The sequence below is a fragment of the Canis lupus genome, chromosome 10 (genome assembly GCF_048164855.1).
Source record: "Canis lupus baileyi chromosome 10, mCanLup2.hap1, whole genome shotgun sequence".
NCBI classification, from domain to species: Eukaryota; Metazoa; Chordata; class Mammalia; order Carnivora; family Canidae; genus Canis; species Canis lupus.
Genome location: NC_132847.1, coordinates 35331798 through 35340501, shown reverse-complemented (window position 1 = coordinate 35340501; position 8704 = coordinate 35331798). Strand labels below are relative to the sequence as shown.

At 39.4% G+C, this 8704-nt stretch overlaps 1 long non-coding RNA gene across 2 annotated transcripts; it reads left to right on the top strand.

The window, feature by feature from the left end:
• The first annotated feature begins 2385 nt into the window (after positions 1–2385).
• On the top strand, positions 2386–4489 carry LOC140641457 (uncharacterized). 2 transcript variants are annotated; one of them, XR_012037967.1, is made up of 3 exons: positions 2386–2532; positions 3355–3453; positions 4081–4489. It is a non-coding gene; the product is annotated as an uncharacterized lncRNA (long non-coding RNA). The 2 variants fall into 2 exon arrangements; XR_012037968.1 differs by having other exon boundaries at positions 3355–3484.
• Positions 4490–8704: the final 4215 nt, after the last annotated feature.

The window sequence follows — 8704 nt, the reverse complement described above, 5'->3', positions numbered from 1 at the left end:
ATTTTTCTCATAATTGCCCATAGGAAAACACCTTTGGGTGATTGCTGTGATTCTTTGGCCCAAGGCTCTCAAATCTGCTTTCTAATCTTCTTTGATTTCCGAGTTCCATGATAAACCATGGTGCCACCTCCTAGAAGAAAGGGTCTCTTGAGTTGATCATCTAGAGTGCTTTTTGCTGAATAAAAGCACATAATACTCAACAAAATACTCAACCAAAAGTTGCTTAAAATAGAAAACATTCTTTGTTTCCACAATAAGATGGCCAGAAGAGGTGATTCCTGAGTTGTGTTTGGGACTTACTGATAGATGAAGGCCCCTCTCTTTCTAAGCTTCTGTTCTTTGTATTCTCAGTCCTGGGAAGAGGTCTCCCCTGATGATCTCAGAATGGCTGCCGATGTTTCAATCATCAAAATTTTTTGGAAGCACATTCTAAATGGAAGGACGATAAGAAGTGATGGCAGAAAAAAGTCTTCTTCATACTTCTTATATCATCCCATTGACAAGAACTGCTCTTATACCCACCTTATAACCAATAACTGACAGAGAGGAAAGGGTTATTTATGTGTCTCTTTATTACAGCAGGAGGCCCCTCCTGGAACTGAGCACATGGCTACCCAACAAAACTGGAGTTTTCTTAAGTAAGGAAGAGAGGTGGAATGGTAGACAAACACCTCATAACGTTTGACCCATTAAGGTATAAAGGAAGTAAAGTGCCACCTTATTCCAATTAGCCATTCGATTCTTACTTGTTCTCTCAGATAAATGAAATGCCTCTTAATCAGATTGGGAAAACTTGACAGTGCAGTCTGGTCAACCGGTATTTCAGTCCTCAATCAGAATCAACTTTCCACTTCAGTGAAAAAAAATTGTATCACATACTTGCATCAAGTAAGATACTAGTTTGTTTTCCCTGGGCAAGTTTGGCATTGCAAAACACAGATTGCTTTGAAACTCAGATAGCTTTTAACTTGGCTTTACAGAACTGTGATTATATGTTTCAATAGAAATTATAAAAAATTGTGGTTGGACTTCTAGTCAGCCCCCCAAACCCTATACCTCCCAGGAGCTCCCTGGAGTATACTGCTGACTGTACCCCCGCACTTACATCTTAATTGTTTCCTGAACAATAGTTACAAGTTAAGCAGCTGTAAGTCTTGGGTCACCTGTATAAATACTTGGAATTTACCCCCAAACTCTGGTGTTATGCCAAACAATTTGTGTCCTAAAGCAATCAAATCAATCCTTTGCTATAGCTACAATTTATTTCTTTGATGTCTCAATGAGATCATCCTTAAATATTTGAAAGAGATGCAGTGCCCTTCCTGCAATTGTCACTTGGCTTGGAGCCATATGGATTTGCTGCTTCTGATCGTGTAATCCGCATAATCAAAAGTTTTTCCACCTCAAGAGTCAGCCCATTCCATTTTATTACTCCATGCTGATTGCATCAGCCTAGGAACAATCGATGCCATGTGGCACCCTTTGCTTCAGTAGCAGCCTTAACGTGGTCAAACATGAATTTACCTCTTTGGGAGCCTTATGTACTTGAAGTAGTTTTAAAGATAAGGGTTAAAAAGGTCTAAGAATATTTACAAGGACTTTTTATCATTAAAAATTCTTGATTGTATAATGGGATGCCTTGATAATCAGAGGAGTTTGGCTACCAGTGGCCCCAACATCTTGTTCTCTGTCATATGTGAGGTCTGACAAGAGCCCAAGACCAATATTGCAGGCATCCAGTGCACCTGATTTTCTTCTCTTCCCTGCTTCCACTTCAGTATTACCGATTCTGTCCGCTGGTGCAGAGTTGGAAGGTTAGAAGCAGGTTATGATGACAGTGAAGGTTGAGGAGGTGTCAGGGAAAAGGGAAGGGGTTGGAGAAGAGGAAAATCCTCCTGGGGAATGGCAGAAAGGAATAGGGAGACATTAGCTCCTAGAGGTACCTAGAGGATGTAAAAATATATTAACAAGTATGATGGGAACTGCCTATAGTGGAATCCCCAAACATTATTGACCAAGGTGTTACGAAGAACCTCAGAGCTTTCATCTTTCTTTAATTTATGTCACAGATTGCATTCAGATAAATTCCACCTCTTATCTGTTTCTCATCACGCTGAACTTCTATCAATGTTTGTAACCCCGAGGATAGACAAAACTAAAATTAGCTCCACTTCAGTCTGCAGGGGGAATTTGTTGCAGATAAAAACAGTCTCTTTAGGTCTTTACGTCTATAGTAGTTGATTAGTCCCTGCAGTAGGGAAAATTAAATTTTGTGGTTGAGACCCAGCGTGCTTGGATGGTTTAATAATATGATGGCCATCATCCAATGGCTAACAACCAAGAACTAAGGTACACTCTGTACTTTACTCCCTCATGCAACACCTGAAAATCCTGGGGCGAATCAAACAGCAAATTAAAGCTCAGACAACCCTCACCTGCAAACCATGCACGGTATAAGGAACTCATTTTAATGTTTTTTGGCTGAAGTCATAGAGGATAGGGATACAGAAGAATGGCCACGAAGGAATCCTGGTAAGTTCTGAAAGCACCATAGTTTGTGATGTTTTTCCCCTTTCCAGTTTCCTATTACTTTATGCTTAAAAGTTAGTGACTTTTTTTCCTCTCCAAATTCCAGGAAGTACAGGAGCCAAGCTGAACACTGGCTAGAAAAAAAAAAGTCTTCTCAATAGGTGTATATGCAAAGGGTTGGGACCATTTGGAAAGAACAGCATTCGAAATTTAACTTTGTGTCTGTGGAACAGCCCCTCTGATCCTAAGCTGAAACTCCTTGCTGTGACCAATTCAGGGGCTCCCTTGACTCCAAATAGTGTCAAGCTGATGAGAAAAACCAAACAGGCAAAAGTACCACTTTCAAATGGATCTTGAATTTTTTTTTTAAAGATCAGATCTGAATGTACGACAATGTTTATTTTAATGATATGCATTTATATTCTCAAAGAAATCCCCAGAGAAAAATTTGGGTATTTTAATGGATTTATAGTGGGTGTGGGTAGTGGATTAGGGACAGAGTTCATAAATAAGCTGAAAACAACCACGACAGAAGATATGTGTCAGTTTCTGTCATCGATATAACAAGTTACCACAAGCTGAGTGGCTTATAACAATATAAATGTATTATCTGACAGTTTTGGAGGTCAGAAGTCCTAAAATGAAGGCGTTGGAAAGACTGTGTTTCTATTGGAGGCTCTAGGGTGAATCAGGTCCTCCTTTAGATTCCAGAAGCTACATTCCTTGACTGGTGGCCCCTTCCTCCACCTTCAAAGCACTTCACTCCAATTTCTGCTGCATACCTCTCTTCTCTCTGATTTTGACACTTCTGCCTTTTTCTTACAGACATTTGTGATTACACTGGGCCCACCTGGATACTCTAGGACACTATCCCCATCTCAAGATCTTTAATTGCACCTGCAAAATCCTCTTTTTCCACACGAGGTAACATATTCAAAACTTGGAGGATTAAAAGGTGAACATCTGGGGGGGGCTGTTATTCAAGACTCCCACAGAATATTTTAAGTCAACTTCCAATTCAATTGTTGATTCTGGGATGTGTGCTCTAAATTCCTTCTCAACAGGGGAGGGAGAGTGTGCGGTCTCTATACCACTGTGAAAATTCTTTTCTAAAACTCCATTCTGAGAGCAGAGAGATGAGAGTGCTTTTGCTTCCAGTTCACAAAACTTTAAGAGCTTCCGATAATGTAAAATAAAATGTAAATACATGCTTAGCAAACCATCCAGTTTTTCCCAAATGGTCCCAACCCACTTTTCACTGTTATTTCCACTTAAATTCACTCACCCTATGGTGTGTTTTCTTTCTCACAAACCTTTACTTAAGCTACTCCCTCAGCCAGTTCTTACATGTGATCAACATCTAATCCATTCTCTAACAGCTATTTCATATGCCACTACCTCCATAAAGGGTTTCCAGAGAGTTGAATTTGGAATTATCATTATTGCAATTACTAACAAATGCAAAGGATGTAAGGCTCAAAGAGATTTCATATACATGATGTCATTTGTTTCCAAACCCTATTAATATTAATTGACTTCCTTCATTTCTAGATACAGAAATTCAGTCTCAAAGAATTTGGAGTCTTGTGAAACCAGAATCTCTGAATCCAGACTCGTTTGTTTTTACTATTTTTTATAGCCTCTCTCTAGGTCGTCTCTGTTGTCTCCCCTTGATGTTTCCCTTCAAACTTGTTTCTCTTTTATGGCATTTGTCATAGACTTTTGTATCCTAGCTACTTGTATTTACCTGCTCATATCTGCCCTTCTGTAGGCTCTGAAAGCAGGAACCCTGTCTTGCAATTTTGTATTCCATATAGACCCCAAGAAAAAGAACTGTCATTTATTGAGTGCCTATTGCATGCCAAGAACTTCCTATTTTGTATATTATTTGTACTTCCCACTTGTGAAAAAGGTATTATTATTTTCACTTAATAAATGAAGGCATTGGGATTTAGAGAAATTGCATACATTTTTCATGAATACACAGCCGGTCAGCATGATTCTCAAGCCATATTCTTTCCATACGCCCTGCTACGTACACACTCAATAAATTTTTGTTGAAGTGAAGCAAATACCACTGTAGTATAACTATTGTGAAATGGGTTTTCCTGAGGGAAATGGTAAGGTAAGTGTGGAATTTGCCTTGAGGTGAAGCTCCAGGATTACATTCTGAATGCCAAAAACCATGGGGGGAAAAAAAAAGGAGAAAGCTTTGTGTGTCCACCTTATATTTTGAGGCCATCAAAATACCTTCCCCTATCAGACAACTGACACTTGAAACCAAAGCTTGCTTGAAAGGCATGATTTCACCCTTCAGTAAATAAAAAGTACCTTACACTCAGTTAGCCAGGAGAAGTGATTTAAGTTTTATTTCTGGATAATAATTGAGTAACACTTTGGTATGTGATTCACTGCCAAGTGGACGCCGCTGGTTTCACACAGCTGTAGTTAGGGATGACAAGAGCTATTTACTCGGAAAATGATAATGCAATTGGATGTTGTACTGAACCCAAGGGCAAGATAATTTCTGTTATGCTGTATCACAGCCCTACAGTTAGAGTCAGTTTGGTCAGCTGGTAGGTAGAGCCTATGTGGTTGACGCTAATTCATAAGATTCAGTTATAGAAAAAGAAAGTTTACCTTTATTTCAAATTAAATCAAATGGGGCAAAGATTAAGACCCAGTCAATTGGTATTTTCCAGATTCATAGTTTACTTTTCAAGCATATAGAATGTGTTTTTCCCTTTAGACTTGTTTAACTAAAATGTTTACACTTTTGACTCGGTAATCTCACTCTTGGGAATGTACACTAAGGAAATGATTTAAAATAAGAAGAGAAGCAATAGGCATATTTTTTGCAACATTATTTCTAATCATGAAACATTGGAAAAAACCTAAATGTCCAGCAATCAATGAATGCCTCACAAATTATGGCACATCCTCTTAAGGGAAACATTATGCTGCAATCAAATTGTAATTATGAAGGCCATTCACTAAACAAATATACAAAACCATGTTGCAATATGGGAAATGTTAATGATGTACAAGTAAGTGAAACAGTGGAATGCAAGCCTAGTTAAGGTATCCCATTGTATGATTTGGGATGCAATTCACATATACTGGTCAGATCCCTTTGGCCAGTAGTGTTACAAAGTCCAGGCTAGTCTACCAAGTCCTCAAGCCATTCCCATTACAGAACTGGAGATTTGCAAAGGCTTTTCAGCGTCTGAGAGATAGAAGAAGTCTGGTGTGTGTCAGTCATCTCTCCATGTGCTGCTGCAGCCTGTGGCTGAAGGTTGCTGGCTACAGAATATAACTTTGTCATTTCTGGGCATGTCCAGAAGAAAGTAGCTAAGGGGAAATCTGCTCCAGTAGGTGTCAGAAGGGCCAAAGTGATGTTTGCTTTCCAATAACACTTGACAATGGGGATTCTCCAGCAAAATGGAGATAGTCCTTGGTCTCCATGTTCTGTTCATCACCTCACCCACCTATCCCCACAGGGCACAAAGATGCCCAGAGTAGTGGCATTATAAAAGTTCAGAGTCCCAATTCCCTCATGAGCCAACGTTGATGGAGAAAAGGGCTATGGTGGAATTACAGCAATGCCCATTGGAAGCTGTGTAGCCAAATTGTCACAAGTAGAAAATTCAGGCTATAGAAAGGATTGCTACTTCTGAGCAGAGATGATTGGAAATTGCCAAATACCAAGGAAACTGAAGGGGTATCTAGGAGGAGGGAGGTGAATATTGTTTTCAGGATATAGCTGCATTTCCCATGCTCTGTTCCTGACCGTGAAGGCCACATTACAGCTGTTGGAACTCTTAGATGATTGCTGTTCTAATCGCAGCAAGTTCTTCAAGGGAAGACAAATATCTGATGTCATGTTCATTTGAGAGAATGCATTCACTAGTAGCCTGAGCCCCAAGCATACAAGTCCATGGTACACTTAGCTCTTTGTTTACCCAGAACAAGACTGGGGCAGAACTAGTTCCTCACTGATACAGAACCAGCTTCTGTCTCCATCTTCTCTGAGGCCAGTCATAGTCTTTTGGTTTCAACTCCCCGACACTTTCATGTTTTTACCCTCATGCAGATGAGATTTCAGGAATTTACAGCCTTTAGGCTTTGGTTGTGGCCAACCTAACCCACCTGATAAAACTTCTTTCTTCCAAATCTCAAGAGACACTTGTTAATTTATCTATTTCTCCTATCCTCACTCCCAAATCCCTGATCATCATAGGCAGATTTGTTCTTTCACTTCTCAAGATTGTCATGCAGGAGAAAGGATTGATTTTGATTACTTGAAAACTTCCTCTTACTCCCTTTGTTTAAGAAAAAGGGAAATCCAGAAGACAGACCTTGGTTGCTTCAAAATAACCTCTTTCAGCATGGCGTGCTGTCAACTGAGACTTGAGTGAACAGAGAAGAAGAGAAAAGGAGGGTGGGAAAAAAGAAAGGAGGGAAAGAAATAGGAGATGAGGAAAAAAAGAACCTATGGCAGAAATGGGAGGAGGAGATCTCTCTTGCAAGAATTATAAAAATTTTAAAAAGTACTATGTGTATGAAAGAGGACATGGAGGGGATATAGAAAAAGGAAGATAGATGTGTTATTCCTTTGGGATGGATCTTATTTTTCTTTTTAACATTTCTTCTACTTTGGTCTAATGGGGTGCAAACGCAATGGTTGGTGAAATAAATTGAAATTCATTTGCCAGAGTACTTTAACATGGAATACCGGAAAATTTTGACTGAGAGGATGAAGACCCTGTATTCCACCCCAGCTCTGCCACTTAATTATGTGACAAACAAGTCATGTAATCTCTCTCTGTCCAAACTCATTACAAAATCTGATTATCTCTAAGAGAAATTGTTAGGACATTTTCATCAGTAACTACTAAGATATTCATGATGTCTGTTTATGATTTCAAGTGAACAAAATAGGCAGCAAACTTGGTTAGCATCTCATTAGATTTGTTGACATGAAGCTGTAAAACCCAAACCAAAAATTTAATTATTCTGAGATACCTAAAGAGCAAAGAGATTCCCAAAGAAATGCAAAGTAGGAGTTTGGTATATAGAGAATAAAGGACGAAGAAGACGTAATAAGTGGTACACAATCAAAGCCTGGAGAAATGAAGGACTCACAGTTTCAACACCCCATCCAGTGTTTCAATGACTTCTGTAGGATTATCATGTTATTTTGAACAGTGATTTATAAATACTGCTCTGTGGAGAATTAAGAATCTTCCAACATACTACAAAAGCCACTGTAAGGGAGCAAGGGTAGAGGAGAAAAAGTAGTAGGAGACAAGGTCAAAGGAGTGCCTGCTACCCAAATTTTGAACTACTCATAGGAGGGGATAAAAGAAATTGACCAACTAGAGGAAATCCATGTACAGCCTTATTATATATAGGAATTCTTCTCTCCCTTCCAAAAAACCCCCCAAAAAGTCTGGAGCAGAAAGAAAGTTTCATTACTTTAAAATACCTTTGAAAAGCCCTGGTCTGTATTACACTTGCATATCTTCACTACTTGTTTACACCTAATATTAAATCATGGCATCATAGAACAGAACAGACTAATCCAATGAGACCCATTAGAAGACGCTAGCGGCCCTATAGATAACGGCATTCAATGCTTCATTCAGAGTGAGTGTTTTTTTTTTTTTTCTTTTTGTTAGTTTGCTTGTTTGGTAGCCACAAAATTTGTCCTCCTCCCCCTGTATAAACCAGTTATTGAATTAAACTGCATCCTGGAAAGAGATATAGACTGAGGAGAAGCAGTTCCTTTCAGCTTAGGGCAAGCCTGAGAGGAGCCTCAGCTGTGACCCTTCAGCAAGAATGCTCCTGGTGACTGGAGCCCAGGAATTTATTTCCGAAAGGGGCTGTGCCACACAGTATGTACTACAGCCTACCCCTTGTATCACATAGTTCCCTTCATTTCCTTGAATAAATTCACTCCATCTGGAATCAGCTCTTCCAGGATTCTAGTTGGTCTGTTTTCCTGATGGAACTTACAAGAAAAAGGTCAGTGAACTCATGGGCCTAGTCCTCAGCTTTATTTGTCCTCCAGCTACAGGAGGTGAGAGCTTCTTTCTAGTTGCCAAAGGCCCCTGATTTTCACATTTAACCTTAAACTGATGATTAACCACTCCCAGGCATTTATTATACTTTC